We start from the raw sequence: 23,455 nt of genomic DNA, 5'->3' as shown, positions 1-23,455 counted from the left end.
ACAGGACATATTCATGTTCATTCTCTCCCCTCATGTTTGAATGAATTTAAGCACCTTCACTACCTTATTCTTCAATGGCTCAGAGTTACTTCTCTGACAACTGTAGCCTGTTGCTTTACATTGCCACAATGCTACGTTGGATGATTATACCCATGTTGCGGGGGGGGGGGGTGGGGGGAAGCAATCTACCAGGGTCCAGTTGTGGTGGTCATGACTCCAGGGTAGAGGCTGGCCCCTTGGCTCAAAAGGGAAGGGGGAGAAGAGGAGAGGTTATTGGGGACTCATTGGTTAGGAGAGCAGATGGGTGGTTTGGTGAATGAGATTGAGGCTCCGGGATGCTGTTACCTCCAGTACCAGGGTCAGGGAAGTCTCTGATTGAGTTCATAGTATTCTGAAGAGGGAGGGTGAGCAGGCAGATGTCATGGTCTACATGGGGGCCAATGACATAGAGAGGAATAGAGATGAAGTCCTGAAGAGGGAATATAAAGAGTTAGGAAAGAAGTTAAAAAGCAGGATCTCAAGGGTGGTAATCTTGGGATTTCTGCCAGTGCCACACACCAGAGATGTTAGAACAGTAGTTGTGGCAGATGAATGCGTGGCTGAAGAGTTGTTGCAGGGGGCAGAGGTTCATATTTGTGGATCATTGGGATTTCTTCTGGGGAAGGTCTGACCTGTACAAAAAAGGATGGGTGGCGCCTGATCTAGCAGGCAAGTTTGCTAGAGTTGTTGGGGAGTGTTTAAACTAGAGTGGGAATCAGAATGGGAGTGCAAAGATTAGGGTAGGACAAAAGCATGATACTTTGTGCTCTGAGTTAGTGCGGAAGGACAAGCAGGGGACAAAACATAAATGTAGCCAGTTGGAGTGGTTGAAATGTGTCTATTTTAATGGTAGGAGTATTGGGAAAGGGGATGAACTTAGAACATGCATCAGTATGTGGAACTACAATGTTATTGCCATTACTGAAACTTGGCTGGAGGAAGGGCAGAATTGGCTAATGCAGATACCTGGGTCTAGGTGTTTAAAAGGAATAGGATGGGAAGTAGAAAAGTGTGTGGGGGTGGGGGGGAAGAGTAGCATTACTGGTCAGGGATAGTATCATGGCTATAGAAAGGTAGAATACTGCAGAAGGAGGTGTCCACTGAGTTAGTGAGGATGGAAGTCAGAAATAGGAAGGGAGCTATCACTGTGCTGGGAGTGATCTATATGCCTCCAAAAAGGCCTTGGGACACTAAGGAGCAGATAAGCAGGCAGATTTTGGAATGGTGCAAGAAATGCAGGGTTGTAATAATGGGTGACTTCAGCTTCCCTAATATTGAGTGGCACATGCTTACTGCAAGAGGGATAGATGTGGCTGAATTTGTCAGGTGGGTTCAAGAAGGATTCCTGACACAATATGTGGACTGGCTGATGAGAGGGGAAGCTGTACTAGATCTAGTTCTAGGTAATGAACCTGGTCAAGTGGCAGACCTGTTGGTGGGGAGCATTTTGATGAGAGTAACCACAACTTCCTTAGCTTCAACATAGCTATGGAAAAGGATAAAAACAGACAAAATAGGAAAGTGCTTAACTGGGGAAGGGCTAATTAAGTGATGAGACAGGAAGTAGCAAGTGTAAATTGGAAACAGATGTTTAAGAGTGAAAGCACAGAAGTAATGAGGAGAAAGTTTAGGGACCACGTGCTGGGTTCAGGATAGATTTGTCATACTGTGACAAGGAAAAGGGAACTGTGGCTGATAAAACAGGTGAGACGACTACCGTAGTTAAGAGGAAGAAGGAAACAGGAAGAGCTCATGAAAAATATATAGTAGCCAGGAAGGAGCTTATGAAAGGATTTAGAAGAGCTCAAAGGGGGCATGAGAAGGCCTTGGCATGTAGGATTAAGGAGAACCCCCAAGGTGTTCTATGCATATGTGAAGTACAGATGGATGATGAGAATGAAAGTGGGGCCTCAAAAGGGTAAAGGAAGCAATATGTGGCTGGAGGTTGAGGAGGTCCTAAATGAATACTTTGCTTCAGTATTCACAAGAGAAAAGAAGCTTGATCAGGGTGAGGTTGAAATAGAACAAGCCTGTGTGCTGGACACTGTGGAAATTAAGGAAGAGGAAGTGTTGGATCTTCTTAAAAACATCAATATTGATGACCCCAAGGGCCAGATGTGATATATTCCAGTTGCGGTGGGAAGTGAGAGAATAGATAGCTGGGACAGTAGCTATGATCTTTGAATCCTCTTTGGCTTCAGGAGAGGTGCTGGAGGATTGAAAAATGTAGTCCCCTTGTTTAAAAAAGGTAATAGGAAGAATCCTAGGAATTATAGACTGGTAACTCTTACATCAGTGATGTGAAAACTATTGGAGAGGATTCTTAAGGATAGGAACCATGAGCATTTGGAGAAGTACAGTCTACTCAAGGACAGTAAGCATGACTTCATGAAGGGAAGGTCATGTCTCACGAGCCTAATTGAGTTTTTTGAGGAGGTAACAAAAGACATTGATGAGGGTAGGGCAGCAGATGTGGTCTACTTGAATTCTAGCAAGGCATTTGACAAGGTCCCCCATGAGAGACTCATCCAGAAAGTCATGAGGCATGGGATCAGTAGAACCTTGGCTGTATGGATAAAATATTGGCTTGCAGGAAGAAAGCAGAGAGTACCAGTGGAAGGAAAATATTCTGCCTTGTGGTCGATGACTAGTGAAGTGCTGCAAAGATCTGTTCTGGGACCCTTGCTCTGAGATTTTTTAAATGATCTGAATGAAGAGGTGGAAGGATGGATCAGTAAGTTTGCAGATGACACAATGGTTGGAGGACTTGTGGTTGGAGCTGAAGACTGTCGAAGGTTAAAAGAGGGTATAGACAGGATGCAGAAAAGGGACAGATGTAGTTCAATCCAGATAAGTGTGAGGAGATGCATTTTGGAAGGACAAACCAGATGGCTGAGTACAGGGTTAATGGTGAGTTACTTAAAAATGTGGATGAAGAAAGGGACCTTGGTGTTCAAATCCATACATCCCTCAAGGTTGCTGCACAGGTTGATAGGATAATTAAGAAGGCCTATGGGATGCTGGGTTTCATTAATAGGGGGATCAAGAGTAGTGAGGTCATGTTGCACCTCTACAAATCTCTGATAAAACCACACCTAGAGAATTCTATTCATTTCTGGTCACCTCATTATAGGAAGAATGTGGAAGCTATGGACAGGGAGCAGAGGAGATTTACCAGGATGCTGTCTGGATTGGAAAACAAATTTATGAGGCTAGGTTAGTAGAACTGGGACTTTTCTCTTTGAAGCATAGAAGGTTGAGAGGAGATTTGATAGAGATCTACAATATTCTGAGAGGTATAGATGGGGTGGACAGCGAGAACCTGTTTCCCAGGGCAGGAACAGGAAACACCTGAGGACATATGTACAAAGTTAAAGGAGGGAAGTTTAGGGGTACTTTTTTATGCAGACAGTTGTGGGTGCCTGGAATGCCTTGCCAGGTATGCTAATGGACGCTGAAACATTAGAGGCATTTAAGAGACTCTTAGACAAGCACATGGATGAACGAAAAAATAGAGGGTTACAAGGTAGGGTATATTTAGAAATTTTTTTAAGGAATATATGGGTCGGCACAACATCAAGGACTGAAGGATCTGTACTGTACTGTTCTATGTGTTTTGATCATAATTTCATGTTGATGATACTTTCAGATTTGTCATAATTTTATGAAGAGCAAACAGTAGAATTTTGGTTCATCGTTCATCTTTTTGACACATGCCTTGAATCTGTAGGGTTTTTTTGTTTTGATGTTAAAGCCATAAAAATTAATTTGGCATGTTTTGTGCCTGGTTCCTTCATAACTTAACCCAAATAAACTTGCATAGTATTGTGAGAGATAAGTAAAACTGATATAAAAATATGAAGATGAGGAAACTACTATGGATATATGTGTAATGAATAAAGCCAGTATGAATAGGATAAGAATAGATATTAGAGAAGTAAAGTTAGTTTGAATAAGATAAGGGTCTTCTAGCCTTTAGACAGAATTAGCAAGTTCTGCATATAAGGTTGTAGCCCTGAGAGTCGGGAAGGTGTGAATTAGAACAAAGGCAGGTTTGTGAATAAGGACAATGACATGATGGGATACCCCCTGGTCCTCCAAGTGCACAGAAACAGCACATAGGCAGACAGGATTGCCTAATACCAAAATCATCCAGGAGGCAGAAGAATGTAAGGGGGAGGGTACTTCTATACTGAAATAAACTGTATAAAAGTTGGGTGAGCCCCAGTGTATGTGTGTATTCCCAGGGTAAGGGGAAAGCAACCAACTTTGCATTGTTGTGTAATAAATCTTCTTTGTTCTCAATTTTTCTCTCGAGCAATTTCTGTGAAGGTACTTCTGTTTCTCACAAATGGGGGCTCGTCCGGGATCCCTCTCCCTCCACTGACAGAGTGCCCGATGACGGGGGTAGGTGCACCCCGGCTGATTCAGCTGGACTCACGAACGGCGGGTGACTGGTCAGTGGATGAAGCGAGTGATATCCGAGAAGAGGCATTGAGAACAAACAACGGGAGGACGTTAAGGAAGCGCACTAGGAATAGCTACTGGATCCCGGTAAGAGGAATTTTACTTACCTGTTAGTATGGGAGGTGTGAGTAGCATGGAAGATAGTCTTAGGGAAGGATGGGACGACCAGATAACTAAGCAAAGTCCGTTAGGATTAATGCTATCTGATTGGGGTGCAGGGAGAACTCATGGGAATGACAAACTGACCATGGTCAGGTATTGCTGTCTGGAATGGGTTAAAAGTCCGATAAAAGGGAGTTCGGTATATTGGCCAAAGTTCGGATCCGAGGATGACTGGATGTGTCAGGCATTGAACATCTGGCTCTATCAAAACCAAAGAGATAATATTGAGAGCAAGGAATAATATGTGCCTGCTGGCTCAGTGGATCGGTTGATCAACTGGTTTTGAATGAAAAGGAATGTAAGGACAAGAAGGACGAGGAACCTTTTGTCCCTGAAACACAAGGATGGGATGTGTTACATTCCCTTCCTCCACCTTATGCTCCCCCTATGCCGGCTCCTATCTTTCCCCTCTCTCCTATGCTCTACCCTCTGCACCTTCCCCTCCTCCCCCACAGCTAAAGAAAGTAGGGGTGGTATGATGACCTGTTCACAAAGTACTAGATTACCACCTCTATTGACAAGAGAGGGAGGAGACTGGCACTCAGAACAGTGTGAGACCCTCCGGGAAGAAAGGGCAGAACCCTTTGATTCATTTCCCGGAGAGCAGGAACCTAGACATAATAAGCCAGAAATTAACTGGATGAGACCTCTATGGGAAGTTCCCGTGGGAGGGGGTCTCGGTTTTGTAAATGTGCCCCTGACTAGTACGGAGGTGCGTAACTTTAAGAGAGAAATTACCTCCCTGATAGAGGATCCTCAGGGATGAGCCGAACAATTAGATCAATTTTTGGGACCAAATATATATACATGGGATGAGTTAACATCAATCTTTAGGGCCATGTTCACTTTGGATGAACGTGGGATGATTCGCCAAGCAGGGATTAGAGTCTGGGAAAGGGAACACCAAGGGGGACCAGAGGCGGTACCTGGGGAACTTAAATTTCCCCTGGCAAAACCAAATTGGGATAAGAATACTAATGATGGTCGCACATTAATGGAAGAATATAGGATTAATCTGATAAAAGGAATCAAGGAATCTGTTCCAAAGGGACAGAATTTTAAGAAAGCATTTGAGGTAACCCAAGGTCCCGAGGAGACCCCCTCTGCATTTCTGAATAGATTGCGCACAGCCATACAGCAATATGGGGGTCTGGATGTAGAATCCCCAGCGGGTGAACAATTGGTATTAATGGGCTTCGTTACAAATTCAGCCCCAGACATTAGAAGGAAATTGCAGAAGACTGAGAATTGGCATGAGCAGGGAATAACACAGCTTCTACAGATCGCACAAAGAGCATACGTCCAGAGGTCTGAGGATAAACAGAAAGGAAAGGCTAAGATTTTGATGCAGGCAGTCAAGGAAGTCGTGGAGGAACAGCAAGGAAAGGGTGCCAGCTGTGTGACTGTGTGCCAGCTCCTGGACGTTGGGAGGAGCGCCAGGGGTGGGGAAGTAGAAACCAGAGCAGAGAGAGGGGTAGAGGAGAATTCCGGGGACGACGACCATTCCCAGGACCCCGTGGAGACCTAGGTAGAAATTGGGAAACAGGAACAGTAGTTTGCTACCATTGTAAAAAGGAGGGACACTTTAAGAGAGAATGCCCAATGCGAGCCAGGGAGATGCAATCTTACGCCCTGATGGAAGCAGATTATGAATAGGGGGGGTCACGGTTCTCAGTCAATACACACCGTGGGGCTGCACGGAGAACCATTGGTAAATTTAAGCATAGAACCCCACAGTGACAAGATGGTATTTTAGTAGATTCTGGGACAGCCCGGTCTAGTATTTTACAACCAACCGAGGGTGTTAAGATAGAGGGGACCGTGATGATTTCGGGAGTAGGAGGAAGAGATTTTACGGTCCCTGTATTAAGGGATGTAAGAATACAAATGGGAGAAAAGATAATAACAGAGGATATTTTACTAGTTCCCCAAGCTGGAGTTTGTTTGTTAGGACGAGATTTACAGGACCAATTGGCTATCGGCACCAGACCACAGGAATCGGGTATCGGGGTTCAATTGTATGTATTAAGCGAGGAAGATCGAGAACTAATAAATCCTGGAGTATGGGCAGAAAGAGGCAATAGAGGAGTGTTAGATATTCCTCCCCTGCAAGTTACTCTAAAGGATCCTGAGCAAGTAATTAGACGAAAGCAGTATCCAATTCCGATGGCTGGCCGAAAGGGGCTGCAGCCAGTAATTGACCAGTTGGTGAAAGATGGTATACTCGAACCTTGTATGTCACCTTTTAATACCCCAATTTTACCTGTCCAAAAACCAGAACAGTACCTATCGATTAGTGCAGGACTTGAGGGAGCTGAACAAAATTATTCTCACCCGTCACCCGGTTGTACCTAATCCTTATACAATAATGGGTAAAATCGATCCCCATAGTAAATGGTTTAGTGTGATTGACCTCAAAGATGCTTTCTGGACCTGTCCGTTAGCAACAGAGAGCAGAGACATGTTTGCCTTTGAATGGGAAAATCCTTTTACCGGACGCAAGAATCAATACCGGTGGACGGTCCTTCCCCAGGGCTTTACAGAATCACCAAATTTATTCGGCCAGGTCTTAGAACAAATGTTAGATGAGGCTCCTCGGAGAGAGAATTGTCAGTTGATACAATATGTTGATGATTTGTTAATTACGGGAAAAACGTACGAATTAGTTTAACAGTATACTGTTGAACTTTTGAATTTTCTGGAGAATAAGGGTCTCAGGGTGAGCGAATCCAAATTACAATTTGTTCAATCAGAAGTTAAATACTTAGGTCATCTGGTAAGTCAGGGAACTAGGAAAATAAGTCCAGAGAGGATATATGGTATTCTACAGATCCCACCTCCCAAGAATGTCCAAGAACTTAGGAAATTCCTTGGTTTAGTGGGATACTGTAGAATCTGGATTGAAAATTATTCTAGCCTGGTCAAATTCCTCCATAATAAACTCACGATTCTAGGGGGCGAAGCTGTTGTCTGGACAGAGGAAGAGATTAAAGATTTTAACTTGGTGAAACAGCACCTTATCAGTGCCCCAGTGTTGGCTTTACCCGACCTAAATAAGCCATTTGACCTATATACCAATGCGAAAGGAGATGTAGCCACCGGAGTACTAACACAAGAGAGGGCAGGCTGTCGACAGCCAGTTGCTTTTCTGTCAAAAGTTTTAGACCTTGTTTGTCGTGATTGGCCAGAATGTGTGCAAGCCATCGCAGCCACTGCTATTTTAGTTGAGGAAGGACGAAAGATTACGTTTGGTGCCCCGATGATAGTTCACACCCCTCACACAGTCCGCAAAATTCTCTTACAACGTGCTGGAAGGTCGCTCACAGACTCTAGAATTTTAAAATATGAAGCGATCCTAATGGATAGGGATGATTTGACCCTGATTATGAATAAAGAACACAATCCAGCAGCTTTCTTGGTTTCTCCAAATTCTGACAATACCATAAATTAGTTAGAGCATGTATGTTTAGAGGTAATAGATTTACAGACCAAAATTAGAGAGGATTTAAGTGATTAGCCTTTACAGGAGGGTGAAAGGTGGTTTATTGATGGATCTTCCCGTTGCATTGATGGCACTCGCTATAGCGGGTATAGTGTAGTGAATGGGAAAGAAGGAGTGGTGATTGAAGCCGGTCACCTCCCCGGTTATTGGTCAGCACAATCTTGTGAATTGTATGCCCTCTGTAGAGCTCTCCAGGGTATAGAGAACAAGGTGGGCACTATCTACACGGACTCAAAATACGCTTTTGGTGTAGTGCACACCTTTGGGAAGATGTGGAAAGAGCGGGGAATGATAACTGGAAAAGGACAATGTTGATCCATGAAAACTTAATTGTTCAATCTCTAGATGCTCTTACATTACCTGAGGAAATAGCTGTAGTTCATGTATGAAGCCATCAAAGTGGTGACAATCCTGAAGCACAGGGGGAACAGACAGGCAGATGCAGCTGCCAAACAGGCTGCGCTCACGGAGAAAATAGACATGCAGCTGTTACTGCCCACCCCACTTGAGGTTAAAAAGGCTCTCATCTTTTCACGGGAAGAGGAGGTTTACATGAAAGACCAAGGAATGCGTCAAACCGTTGATGGGTTGTGGTGGATGGCAGAAGGACGTCAAGTACTGAACAAAGCCTTGGCTCGGCAAATTATTGATCAGCTACACCAGCAGACACACTGGGGAACACAGGCAGTTGTGGATACTTTTGTACGGTCTTTTCATTGATCAGGCATATATACTATGCCAAACAAAGTACTTGGGGTTGTCCAATCTGTCAGAGAGTAAATAAAAAAGTTATGCGCCAGGTAATGCCTGGCGGTCGCGATATAGCTGTACGCCCGTTTCAATGGATACAAATTGACTTTACAGAATTACCTAAGATAGGGGTTTACAAATACCTCCTGGTGATGGTAGATCATTTCACACCCCTAATGATCGTGCCAGCACTGTTATCAGGATACTACTGGAGTCTGTGATTCCACGATATGGTATGATTCAAACCATTGACTCAGATCGAGGTACACATTTTACCTCTCAGGTACTCCAGAGTGTGTGCAAAATACTGGGAATAGATTGGCAGCTACATACCCCATGGCACCCCCAGAGCTCAGGCCGTGTTGAACGAATGAATCAGACCTTGAAAAATCAGCTCACTTGACTTCATGAGGAAACTGGCCTCTCCTGGATTAAATGCTTACCCTTAGCTTTAATTAGGACTCACACAGCTCCTCGTAAGGACCTTGCTGTCTCACCATATGAAATGATGTTTGGTCTTCCTTACATGGAATTCCACACTGATACCCCTATCCCTGAGGCTAATGACCAGTACATATCTAAATATTTACAGGGACTTTCTACTTCTCTCTATGACTTACGACAGAAGGGTTTATTAGCTCAAACCCCACCCCTGGAGTATCCTATTCATTCTATTAAACCTGGTGATTGGGTATATGTAAAAGCATGGCAAGATCACCAACTAAAACCTGTCTGGGATGGCCCCTATTGTGTACTTTTGATTACAGACACTGCCGTGCGAACGAAAGAAAAGGGATGGAGCCACATCCAACGAATTAAACAAGCTGCTTAACCACAGACTAACGACATTGATAATCTACCCTCCACCTGGCGTGCAGTCCTTCATCCTTCTGATCTGAAAGTTACACGACGCCAGGTAAAAGTGCTGTAATTATGTTTTTACCATTTGCTGTTTTATTTACTTGTTGGTTCCCAATTTTTGGGAAATCACCAAATTGCTCACAATGTATTAAGTCCTCCTGGAACAAGGGCAGCAGAGGTGACAATTATTTACCTTTAGAATGTAGACAGGGCACAGATATAGAGTATAATCATAGTGGGGTATGGGTTAATATAGGATCCCAACATGGACCAGGGGAACAGAACAGCTCTAGAAGAGTAGATTTGATTTGTATTTTGGCCTCTACAGGTATTAAAAAGAGGAGTTTTAAAGGGATAGCACAAAGAAGATGGTGGGACAATGACAGACAGAATGTTAGTCAGGATTGTACATGTAGCAGAGATAGAGTGAATACATATGCTAATATTCACAGACAGGCTGCAACTCACAGGTTCAGTGATACTTATGCTAATGTTCGCAGACAAAGCTGCAACTCACAGGTTAAGTGATAAGAAACACCTCTCCCCAACTTGGTACTGTAAAGCATCCTTTGGGTCACACAGACATTCGGAATGTTAAGCACCACCTCGGTAAGGGGAGTTCCAGCTGTAAAGGACGTAAGCTGCTCCAGAACACCACAGCTGCTTGGCATTTAAATCGTTTAATCAGACTCCAAGCAGCCTTGGAGATCATCACCGAACAGACAGCAATGGCCCTGAATTTATGGGCTGAAGAAAGACGACAGATACGAGCCACAGTTCAACAAAACCGCCTGGATCTCGATTACTCGTTGGCTGCTGAAGGCAGCGTTTGTGAAAGACTGGTTAATGACAATGCTCACAATGGTCAGGCGGTTAAAGACACTTCTTCAGGAGTTCGAAAATCTTCCCATGCCCAGGTTCAGACTTGGCAACCTCGATCCAGTGTGGAATGGACTAGACTTTTTATTGGTAACTGGAGTCTGATACCCACAGCCCTTATAGCAGCTGGACTCGCTATTCTGGCCATTATGGTGCTCCCCTGCCTAAAGACTTGTGTGCAGTATTTAATTCAACGGACCCCTCGTTACTAGAACCCAAAGGATGTATGTTTCCCTAATTCTGTCTGATGATGCTGAGACTGCAGTTCGTTTACTGACCAGCTGGGAAAAAGACCAAGTTTACAAATAATACATTCCAGTTGAGAAGTCATGAAGCGTAGCTAAAAGAAAAGTGAGGATTGTGAGAGATAAGTAAAACTGATATAAAAATATGAAGATGAGGAAACTAGTATAGATATATGTGTAATGAATAAAGCCAGTATGAATAGGATAAGAATAGATATTAGAATGTAGGAAGTAGAGTTAGTTTGAATAAGATAAGGGTCTTCTAGCCTTTTAGACAGAATTAGCAAGTTCTGCATATAAGAAGGTTGTAGCCCTGAGAGTCGGGAAGGTGTGAATTAGAACAAAGGCAGGTTTGTCAATAAGGACAATGACATGATGGGACACCCCCTGGTCCTCCAAGTTCACAGAAACAGCACATAGGCAGACAGGATTGCCTAATGCCAAACTCATCCAGGAAGCAGAAGAATGTAAGGGGGAGGGTACTTCTATACTGAAATAAACTGTATAAAAGTTGAGTGTGTGTGTATGTGTATTCCCAGGGTAAGGGGAAAGCACCCAACTTTGCATTGTTGTATAATTGTTCTTTGTTCTCAATTTTTGTCTCAAGCAATTTCTGTGAAGGTACTTCTGTTTCTCACAGTATCATCATAATTTTGGTGGAGTCTCCTAGGAGTCTTTAACCATAGTTTATACTTAAGGAAGGCAGGAAAATGGCAGTTTCATTCATTCTGCAACATGACAGCAGGCCAAGTTGTCTTGAATCAAAAGAAAAATATTTTTTTAACTTGACTTTTAAAAGTTTGAAGAATACTTTGTCTCATCTTTGTTTCATGCCTCTTAATGGATTGGGTTTGTGTGTAATTAGAGTATTGTTAACTTTGAATATTTCATCTGATATTAATTGATATTCTGAGGTCAGGTTCTGGTTTGTTGTTTACTGTGAAGCTGCAAAATGCACATTGGACACGTGTATCGTGCAGAATGCCTCGCTAATATTCAGATAGTGAAAATCTTTGTCTCATTCACTTTTACTCACTGTATTGGACTAATAGCCATTATGTTTCTGATTCAGAAACAGGAACACTGCCCTTGAATTGCCCCAATTCATATGAACATTTCATTTTTAAATATCTTTTTATGCCCTAGATCTCTCGAAATTGTTTAAAATACCACTGAGAATTTTTTAAAAACTCTTCATTAACATTAAGATTTCAGATTTATTGTCAGAGTGCATACATGACATTACATGCAAACCTGAGATTCCTTTTACCTGCTGATGTGGCAGAATTACCACTAATTGGTAGTACAAGAAAATAAACTATACAGTGTAAACATGTAAACAAACAACTGTAAACAGATAATGAATGTAAAAAAAACTGTGCAATGCAGAGAGAACAAGAAAATCAATAAAGTACACAAGTAAGAGTCCTTACATGAGTCTCTGGTTGAGTTTGTCGTTAAGGAGTCTGATGGTGGAGGGTAGCAGCTGTTCCTGAACCTGGTGGTGTGAGTCTTGTGGAACCTATTCTTCTTTCCTGATGGCAGCAGCGAAAACATAATGTGTGCTGTGTGGTGTGGATCCTTGATGATTGCTGCTGCTGTCCAACTGCAGCATTCTCTGTCAATGTTCAATAGTGGGGAGGGTTTTACCTGTGATGTCCTGGGTTGTATCCATTACCTTCTGGAGGGCTTTACACTCAGGGGTATTGGTTTCTCATTCCTAGATCATGATGAGGCCACTCAGCACACTCTTCACCACACTTCTGTAGAAATTTGGAAGGGTTTCTACTGAGAAAGTGAGACGCTGATGTCCTTTCTTCACGATGCCATTGGTGTGTTGGGTCCAAGAAAGCTCCTCCAAGATAGTGACTCCCAGGAACTTAAATTTGCTCACCCTCTCAACCTCTAATTCCCCCAATGATCACTGAATTGTATTCCTTTGGCTTTCCTTTCCTGAAGTCGACAATCAGCTCCTTAGTTTTGGTGACATTATGTACAATGTTGTTGTCGGTTCACCATTCAGCCAAGTTTTCAGTCTCCATCCTGTATGTTGACTCATCCCCTTAATTTATACAATTCACCACCATGGTATCGTCGACAAATTTGTAGATGGTGTTACTGTTGTACCGACCCACAGAGTTGTAGGTGTAAAGTGAGTAGAGCAGGGGGCAAAGAACATTTAGTATTTAAACACCATAGAAGTTGGCTAAATCCTGGCCATGGCTTTGACAGTTTTCAAAGTTTAATGAAAGAGATTTTTCAGCTCACATTTGAGCATTGCAAGGTCATTCCATTCGGGATTGGGATAGATTTAGTCTGTAAATTTACATTGCAGATCGTAAAAAGGCAAGTCCATTCACATCATATAATTTGCAGCACATGTGCATGGCTTATAATTGTGCAAATATATTAATCATGACTTCCAGTATTACTGATCAATGAGGATCTGAAAGAATAATTGCTTCTTCATTCTTTTACATTCTCAGGAGAATGCATTGGAAGATTGGGGTAATTGATTTTGTCTTGACATGAATCTCACCACCTCAGATCTAATATTCAACAAGCTTCTTCTGATGAGCATTAGTGGCTATAATGATCAGGGTGATTATGACTGACCCGCATTTTGGAATCAGAAAGTGTGCCTAGAATAGGAGATCTTCATATAGTGATAATATTTGTCAGAGATTCACTTAAGATGCAATGGTTACCTAAAGGTTTCCATTCCTTTCCCTGATAACACGTAGGGAAAAAAAACTACTTTGATATGGACGTCAATCATGTTGGTCATATGTTTAAAATGAAAAAAGTTAACCCCATTCCTTTAGCTGAACACAATCTGCTGGAGAAACTTAGTAGGTCAAACAGCATCAATAAGAGAAAATGGTCTTCTTTATGGAATGGAGCCCTTTGTCAGATTTAATGAAGACCTGAGCTCAAGTCTGAAAAATAGACTATTCTTTTTATTCCATTGATTCTGCTCAGCCCACCACTTCCTCCAAGTCATATTAATCTTCATGATCTAGCATCTATAGTCTCTTATGTGAACCTGTAAAAAGAACATAAGAAATAGGAGCAGGTGTAGGCGATTGGCCCGTCAAGCCTGCTTTGCCATTTAATGAGATTCTGACTGATCTGATGAGAGGCTTATCTCCACCTAGCTGACTTTTTCCCCATATCCTTTAATTCCTATACGTTTTAAAAATCTATCAAACTTATCTTAAATATATTCACTGAGTTCACTTCCACTGATTCAATGGGGACTGAATTCCATAGATTCACCACCCTTTGGGAAAAGCAGTTCCTCCTCACCATGTTGTAAATCTACTACCCTGGATCTTGAGGCTATGTTCCCTAGTTCTGGTCTCCCTTACCAATGGAAGCAACTTGCCTATCTCTATCTTAACTATGCCTTTCATAATTTTATACATTTCCTCTCTCATTCTTATAAATTTGAACAGTCTCCTAATAGGCTAACCTCCTCATCTCTGGAATCAATCTGGTGAACCACCTCCAAAGCCAGTACATCTTTCCTCGAGTAAGGAAACCAGAACTGCATGCAGTACTCCAGATGTGGCCTCACCAGTACCTTGTACAGTTGCAGCATAATGTCCCTGCTGCTAGATTCAATCTGTCTTTTTTTTAGCAATGAAGACCAACATTCCATTTGTCTTCTTGATAGCCTGCTGCATCTGTAAACTAACCAATTGCAATTCATGCACAAGCACACCAAAGTCCTTCTGCATGGCAGCATGCTGCAGTCCCCTGCTATTTAAATAATAATCTGATCTTCCATTTTTTCTTCCAAATGGATAACCTCACATTTACCAACATTGTACTCTATCTGCATTTCCCTGCCCACTCACTTAATCTATCTATATTTCTCTGCTGACTCTCTGTATCCTCTTCACAATTTGCTTTTCCACTCAGTTTAGTGTCATCAGCAAACTTAGATACACTACATTGTCTCCTCTTCCAGATCACAAATGTACATCATGAACATTTGCAAGCCCAGCACACCACTCATCACTGATTGTCAACCAGAAAAACACCCCTGTATCCCAACTCTCTGCTTCCTATTGGGTAATCAATCCTTTATTCATGTTAATACATCACCCCTAACTCTTTGCATTCTTATCTTGTGTATAAATCTTTTTTGTTGCACCTTATCGAATGCCTTCTAGAGATCCAAGCAAACAACATTCATCTGCTCCCCTCTATTGACTGCGCTCATTATGTTCTCAAAAAACTCCAATAATTCCTTTGCTGTCTCCTCCCTTTCCTGATAGATATTTGTTGCATTTCTATCACTTTTCATATCATATTGATCCTAGCAGACCATCTCACAACTTGAAAATTATGTTCAGCTTGTTTATGAAAGTTTGCAAGAATAGCACTTCCAATGTTCAAGTTCTATCTTGCTTTGCTGTTGCTCCTTCTGAGTTAACTGCTGTCTACACCCTATTGTTTTTTTTAAATCACAGGTAGTTTCTTTTTATCAGAGTTAGTTTCTTTATCTTGAAGATTCTGGAGCACATGCCTGTGGATTTTAACAATAAGACTGCTAGTGAGTCTGAAGTTCCTGAGCTACTTGATATTTAAATTCTACCTCTTGTTTAAACTCGGTTGTGGATCTGTGTTTAACCCTGAGGTATGCACAAGAGATATTGATTGATTCTGATGTTTTAGTATGTCCACTCTTTGATTGTGTAAAAATACAAATTTAAAGATATAACATTTCCATTTGCATTCATTTCTCATTGTGATTATTACTTTTGATTAATGCTAGTTTCTCAGTGAGAATTGCATTTGTTTTTTAGAGAGACGTGTAATTTTTGGTTCATTAACTGTCTTTTTTTAGTTCCATCATAAATGACAATGATGTCTTTAACTGTTTCAGGTTTTCAGATTTATTATCGGAGTACATATATAACATCACATATAATCCTGAAATCCATTTTTCCTGCAGTCGTGGCAGAATTACCACTAATTGGTAGTGCAAAAAATAAATTACACAGCATAAACATGCAAACCATTAAAATTGTGAACAGATAATGAATGTAAACAAACTGCAACACAGAGAGAGCAAAGAAAATCAATAAAGTGCACAAGTAAGAGTCTTTAAATGAGTCTCTGACTTTGCTATTGGGGAGTCTGATAGTGGAGGGGTAGCAGCTGTTTTCTGAACCTGGTGGTGTGAGTCTTGGGCACATATACCTCTTTTCTGATGCCAACAGCAAGAACAGAGTATGTGCTGGGTGGTGTGGGTCTTCAATGATAGGTCATTCCTTGTAGATGTACTCAATAATGGGGAGGGTTTTGGTGGGGTTTTGACAGCACACCCCATCAAAACAGTTTACAGGCTTCTGACTGTACTAATGCTGAATGACTTCTGATGTTGCAATCTTACCCATTATTCAATTTTTCAGAAGGCTTTTAACATTGCATGTCTCAAAGGATCCATTTAACCCTAATCCAATAATGTTCATGTGACGAGAGATTCTAATTTTGAATAAGATCACAATAAATTAAAGAACATTTGTTTTTCAGTACTTGGACAACTACATGTTGAGGAGGTAAGCAAGATCTTAAAACACTCACTTAGCTTTTTCACTGTAAAACCAATCAGGATTTCCCAGTTCTATGCAAAAAGTGAAGAATGCTTGAATTGACTTCTAGAATCATCTCATAGCACAAGGTAATCTGTTTCAAAATCCTCTTCTAGAACACTGGCAGAATATAGAAAGAATGGATGAAGTAACACTTTCTGATGATCATGTAAGTAATCGAAGAACCAATAGCTAAATCACAACTTGTGTTTAAGAATTGAGAGTAAGCAATTAATCAATATAAATAAATGTAATCAGAACAATCTAATAGTTTGAATAACACATTAATAGACACAAACTAAATAGCAGGATTGTAAAGATAATTAGACAGGGAAATTGTAATTATAAACAGTAAGAAAGACCTTGTCAAAGTAATTATGCTGGAGATCACTAACACCAACTGTTAATTTGGAAAACAAGGTGACAAATAAATCCCTATCAATTGACAAATTATAAACATTAGAGTCTACTATAGTAGTTCTCAACCTTTTTCTTTCCACATACCACTTTAAGTAATTCCTATGCCATCAGTACTCTGTGATTAGTAAGGAATTGCTTAAAGTTGCTGATATCTCTGGCATCTTGCCCAACTTTAATTCTCAAACTTGAAGATCTCTTTTACTTCTAATGGTTCACATCTTCTGTTGTCAATCATTTTTAATAAGTATTCACAATTCTCAGAAATGCCTCTGCATCAATAAACCCTGAACATACTGATGAAGGTCTTCGACCGAAAACATTATTTTGTGTTATTTTATTTTCACACATGCCTAGTGTTTCCACCATTTTCTCTTTTGGGTTCTGATTTGCATCATCAACATCCAGGGCCTGTCAAGCTTTGGATCAGATTTGTATTTGATCAGGATTTACTCAAAGAATAAATTTGTGCATTCATTCTGCAATCAATCTAACTAAATGGAAGATTGCTATAGAATCCAACATCATTCCATATTGACTGATGTAAGGCAATTTCATGTTAGTCTCTGCTACATTCGCTTTTAAGCGTTGAAGTAGTAAAACCCCAAAATACTTAATTGTAAACAAAATGAAACTAATGAATTAAGAACATCTCAACATTGTATTGGTAGTAATGCTACTGAATACAATCCAACGTTTATGAGCAGTTTTGGTAATTTTCTGCTGGAAGTTTTCTTGAGGGTTGTGAGAAGATAATGGAATATTCTATTTCAAAGCAATGGGTTGCTAGAAAACACTTGAACCACTTGACTCAGTCATGTTGACTTGATGCTCACAATAATCTCAAAGTTCCTTCAATAGGTCAAGCTCCTTCATTTTGTTTTTACCTGCAGGATCTTCTTGGGCTCCTCATGGAGTGGCCCAGATCATTGACTGTAAATCCAGAGAGTAGGTCACTATCTCTTAAGGTGTTGAAATGCTGTACTTGTGCAGAATATATACCAAATGGTTTACAGGTTTTCTGTGGAGCCAGTAGGAATGTCACTTAAAATGTAGAAAAACTAATCATGACAAGGTAGAAATGGAAAGTCCTCGTCAGAAGACACAGGATGCTCCAAACGTTGCTCAGATGGACAATACTTCTGCTTTTTGGAGTGGAACGATTAACATGATACTTCAGAGGGAGCTGCAGAAAATGTGAGAGGTATCAGCAGTGATCCTAACTATACTTTGCATCTCTGCAGAAAATTTGGAGGACTCAATTTCAAGCATGAATTCTCTTATGTATTATAATTCATCTCAAAGAGATTTTTTTTTAACTGTTTGCCTATTCTTGATACCCTATGAGGTCATGAATGAAAAGATGCAATGTATATTTGCAATAGGAGGCTATGAAAGAGGTGCTTGGCTTTTGCAGTATGACTGTGTTTGTGACTGGGCATAGATTGATTGAGGTGGAGTTGAGATGGTGATGTACGACGCTAAAATAATATTATAATATATCTGTTACTGGATGCATGTAAAGGTATAGCCTAAGTTGAGCATGTAACTCTGAGAAATTTAGACTCTGATAGTGATCCTAACTATACTTCATTCAAAATAGAATCAAGAGATATGGGGATAGTGAAGAAAAATTGTGTTGTTTGAAGATCAGTCAGTGGCAAAGGGCCAAATAGCCTATTCTTAATATAGCAGATTACTTGTGAAATAATTTCACATGTGCTTGTGCTAGCATCAGATTTTGCCTCCAAAACCTACTTCTGCCTCTCACTCTCAACTTTATTTCCTGAATCATCCAAAGAGGATCCATACTCAGAATCTTGTTGCTCCTGTGTGCAGAGATCAGTTCATCTATCTTGGAGATCCTTATTGTTGCATACTGAAGGACATCTCATTTCTGATCAGTCACGTGAGATATTTGTTCAATGGGCACTGCAGGGATCTGTGCATCTTGCCTCTACCATTGATGAAGGCACAGGCTTTCATATGGCTTGTTCTAAAACACATCTGCTGGCATAAAATATTGGTATATCATTTCTGAGTCACATTTAAGCCAGAATGTTTCCTAGGCATGGATGATGAGCCATTGTAAAACAAAGATTGTGGCACTTGTGGAGGATCTGTACTCTGATGGAATGGAAACCTCTGTACCTTCTGATCGATATTGCCATGTGTATATGCTGTTAATGATGAACTACACCTATAAGAAACCAGCCTGGACAGTGAACCAAACACTATTTCATTCTGATAGTTATCAAGATCATCAAATTTAATATATTTGTCATCACTAGCAAAAAACTAATAAGTCATGTGTTCCATTTATAATATCCTACAAATGCCTTCAGCACAACCCAGAAAAAGACAAATGCATTGAAAAAAATTGAAGGTGATGTAAACTTTGAAAGCACGAGAGTCACCATCAGATCTACTTTTCTGCAGAGCTTGTCCCTGGAGGTGGCAAATATTTCCCACCATGTGATGTGTTATATGCTAGGCTTCCTGCCACACTGTGCTCTGGCAATTGAGTTAGTTCATGTTCTGCCTTTCTCTGCAAGTCTGACAGCAGATGCTGTCATTGACATTGATGCTGCTCATTATCTGTTGGTGTGCAAGTTGACCTCATTAAACATCATGATGAAAGCAGCACTTTTGTTGATCTGATAGACAGGCAAAACTCTCCCCACCATCAAGAAAGTGTGCACGGAACACTAACGTTGGACTGCAGCAGCAATCATAAAAGATCCACACCAGCCAGGACATGCTCTGTTCTCACTGCTGCTATCAGGAAAGAAGTACAAGTAACACAAAACCCCTACGAGCAGGTTCAGGATCAGTTGCTACCCCTCCACCAACAGATCCCTAAAAAAATAAACTCAGAGACTCATTTACTTTCCGCATTATTTATGACTGAATTTTTTTTTTGTATTGCACAGTTAGTTTGTCTACATTTCACTCTTTGTTGACATTTTGATGTACACATATATTTTTTTGAGTACAGTTTTTTTTCAGTACCGGTACCAATAAGTAAAAATTCTGCCTGCCCCATCAGATAAAGAATCTCAGGGTTGTGTGTGATCTCATGTATGTACTCTGACAATAAATTTGAACTTTGAGATCAGATGTACAAAGTACAGGCAAGATGTCTCCTCCAAAATATGGAAAAATCACCTTGCAACTGCACAAGTTAGAATACCATCACAAGCCGCTTGCCACATGCAGATGTGAAATCAGTTGTATTATGATTTCAGCTTCCTCATTTACCATTACCTTTTGTGTTTCCTTCACTCAAGTTACAGGAAGTTTAGGAAAATGCTTGTGCCAAAATTAAAGTTCAAATCCCACATTAATATCTCTCTAATCTTCTGATTAACATTGAAATTAGCAACCAATCTTTACTGTCTAGTTGTCAAATGGACCATGGCTGACATACATTTTTTGTTATTACTTCTGGGTACAGGCTGTTTTGAAGTGACATATCTTCAGACAGCCAGCAAGCTGTTGATGTGAAACAAATGCTTGTAGAACTGACCGAAAAATCAGAGACTGAGTTCACAACATTTGGTCAAAGGTGTTGTATTTAATTTAGAAACGTAGCATGGTAACAGGTCCTTCTGGCCCGTGAGCCTGTGCTCTACAAATCTTGTACATTGATTTGGAAGATGGGAAGAAACCAAACTAGCTGGAAGAAATTCTCACAGACATGAGGAGAACATACAAACTTTTTACAGGCAGCACTGATTCAAACGCAGGTTGCTGGCGTTATCATCGCATTGTGCTCACCACTCTGCTCATTAGACATTCTCTTCATTTATCTATTTGAATGGCAATCAGAGAGTTTTGAATATATGCAACCCCTTATTAAATATTTTGTTTTCTACTACTCAATAAAGCCTGTTCTAATTATGGCAGTGGCTAGAAAACTAGCATGAATGGGTTAATATGTGCTATCAACCTGAAAATGTCCATTGGAACTGCTTAAAAAAATTCAAAACTCATATTCGATGATGGGTAATATACAATTTATGTTGTATACATATATTTTCTTAAATAAAATCCAATAACTCTTACAATGGCATGCACACCTCAAGTGGGGTTATTACTAAATCGTAGTATAATTTATAAAATGTGGAAATTGCAAATGGAAAGTATTCATTATACAGTACTAAATCTTCCAGCATTGAAATGAATGTTACTACATCACTAAACAACAGATTTTCTACATCTGTTTTCTTTAATTGTTCTTGATCAATTGAAAGAGCAGGCAGGGATTTCCAGAAAAGGAAAGTAGATTCTGTATGTCACATCTTTCAAAACATCTGAACTGATCAATACCTTTTTATGGGGTGAAGTTGCAAAAAATATTATTTAGCATTGTAAACTGTGCTTAAGACTGTAGAGTCAAACAAGAAACACATTTTAATGATAAACACTGTAGCAATGAATTTTCCATCATGCAAAAAGAAATACGAGAAGCACATTCTTGACTTGTTTCATTGTAGTACACCTGATCCCAAAGGCAGCAAATTTATTTTCCAGCAATACATTTTTTTGAATGGAGAATGGAACCCAATCGAAAATAATGATGGCAGTGGCCAACAAAAACTCTTAAGAAAATGTGCATCTTTGTCCTAAAGTACAAAACAATTACCAAAACCCTGTCCTACCACAACTGGTTGAAAAGGCACAGAGTTTTGTCTGGTAAAGTCTTGCTATGAATTAAAATATAATTGCACTATACAGATTTCCTAGTTTCTAATTTTTTGAAGCCATGAGTTAATTTATATGATTAAATATTTGTTGTTTTGGCAATCGTGCAGTGAACCAAAAGGTAAAAATAAAGCTAATTATGCTGAGAGTTTTCATTTTAAGTAATGATCCATTGGACTTCTAGGCAAAGTATATCCTGGGGATAATAATGTCAAGCAGCAAAACTGGACATTTGCCATCAAATCAAAACTGTTCATCCTTTGAAATTTTTCGATCACATTCAAATAATGGTGGGATAATTATAGGTAATAGCGTCATACAGCACAGAAATAGGTCCTTTTGCTTGATCATTTTACAACAACTATAAACATGAATCCCATTTTGTTTTCCACCACTCACTGAGACATGAGGGCAATTTACAATGCCAATTAATCTCCCAAAGCACATATCTTTAGGATGTGAGAGGAAACCAGGACACCTGGAGGAAAATCATGCAATCACAGGGCCGATATGTAAACACCACAGAGTCAGCACGCAAGATCATGGCATTATCAGGCAGCAGTTTCACTGGCTGTTCTATATAGTGCTGACAAATAGTCACAAAGTTTAGAAGCATTCATGACAGAGAAATTCACTATATTGATATTGAGCCCACCAATTCCTCCACAAGTAGAGATGACCCACCCCAATGCACTGCAAATCATAGTCGATAACCCAGCCCAATTACCACAAGCATGTAACATGCTGTACCAGAGATCCCAGCATACTTGATCACTGCTATTCCAAGATAAGGAAGGCCTAAATGTTTTTTTTTAAATTGAATACTTTATTCAAAATTTAAAATTATGATGCATAAAATTAATGAATATTACAAATTATAAAATTTGCATAGCATATAACAGAAACCACTCTAAGAATAAAACCCTCTCACTTTATATACCCCTTACTTAAAACCACCCCTAAACTCCCCCCTGAATACTCCTAAATGAAAGAAAGGAAGAAAAAGAAGAGAGGAAATGTAAACTATAATGACATAGATAAATATTGTGGATTGAGACATTTCACCACATCAAGGCAGAAGTATTCTAAATTTTAAACCCATAGAATCCAAATAAGGGCTCCAAACTTTCCAATAGAAAAAATAATTATCTCTTAATGTTATTTTTTCCAATGGTATACAAGATCTCAATTCTGTATCCCATTGAAATAAATTCAACTCTATTATAATTTTCCAAGTAATCGCAATACATTTTCTCATAACTGCTAGTGCTATTTGAAATTTATTTAATCTTGATTTCAAACAAATATTCTTAACAAAAATATTGATGAGTCCACTGGGAATTTAACTTTAAAAATATTTTGTAAAAGTTCCTTAAACTGCATCCTGAAAGCTTTCACCTTTTCACAAGTCCATGTTGAATGTAAAAATGTTCCTTTTTCTTTCTGGCATCTAAAACATAAATCTATAGAAAGTAAATTATATCTCATTAATTTCTCAGGAGTTAAATATAATTGATATATACAATTATAATTAACTAATCTATATCTTACATTCTTTATTTTTGTCATACTATCTTTACACAAATTCATAAGATTCACATGACAAAGGAACAGGAGCAGGCCTCTAGGCCCAATGAGTCTGTTCCGTAAATCCTCCTGAGTAATTTGTATTCCTAGGTCTTTTTCTCATTTTAACCTAAATATTTGTAATATCTGGCGGAAGAGAAAACAAGGCTTGTGGTCTTCCGCCAGGGCCAGCATTTTGTCCATCAGTGCCGATAGACTACAGTCCCCAGGCCCATCTAGGTGAAGGAACCTGG

At 40.0% G+C, this 23,455-nt stretch overlaps 1 long non-coding RNA gene across 2 annotated transcripts in view; it reads left to right on the top strand.

The window, feature by feature from the left end:
• Positions 1–226: 226 nt before the first annotated feature.
• LOC138749295 (uncharacterized) overlaps positions 227–23,455 on the top strand; it is a 107,718-nt gene continuing 84,489 nt past the window's right edge. For both annotated transcript variants that reach the window (XR_011348545.1, XR_011348544.1), the window contains exons 1-2: positions 227–4,593; positions 9,688–9,836. This is a non-coding gene — a long non-coding RNA (uncharacterized lncRNA). The remainder of the gene's footprint in view (positions 4,594–9,687; positions 9,837–23,455) is intronic.

The sequence above is a fragment of the Narcine bancroftii genome, chromosome 14 (genome assembly GCF_036971445.1).
Source record: "Narcine bancroftii isolate sNarBan1 chromosome 14, sNarBan1.hap1, whole genome shotgun sequence".
Lineage (NCBI taxonomy): Eukaryota > Metazoa > Chordata > Chondrichthyes > Torpediniformes > Narcinidae > Narcine > Narcine bancroftii.
Note: the sequence above shows the minus strand (reverse complement) of the source record. Positions and strands in the feature narration are given on the sequence as shown.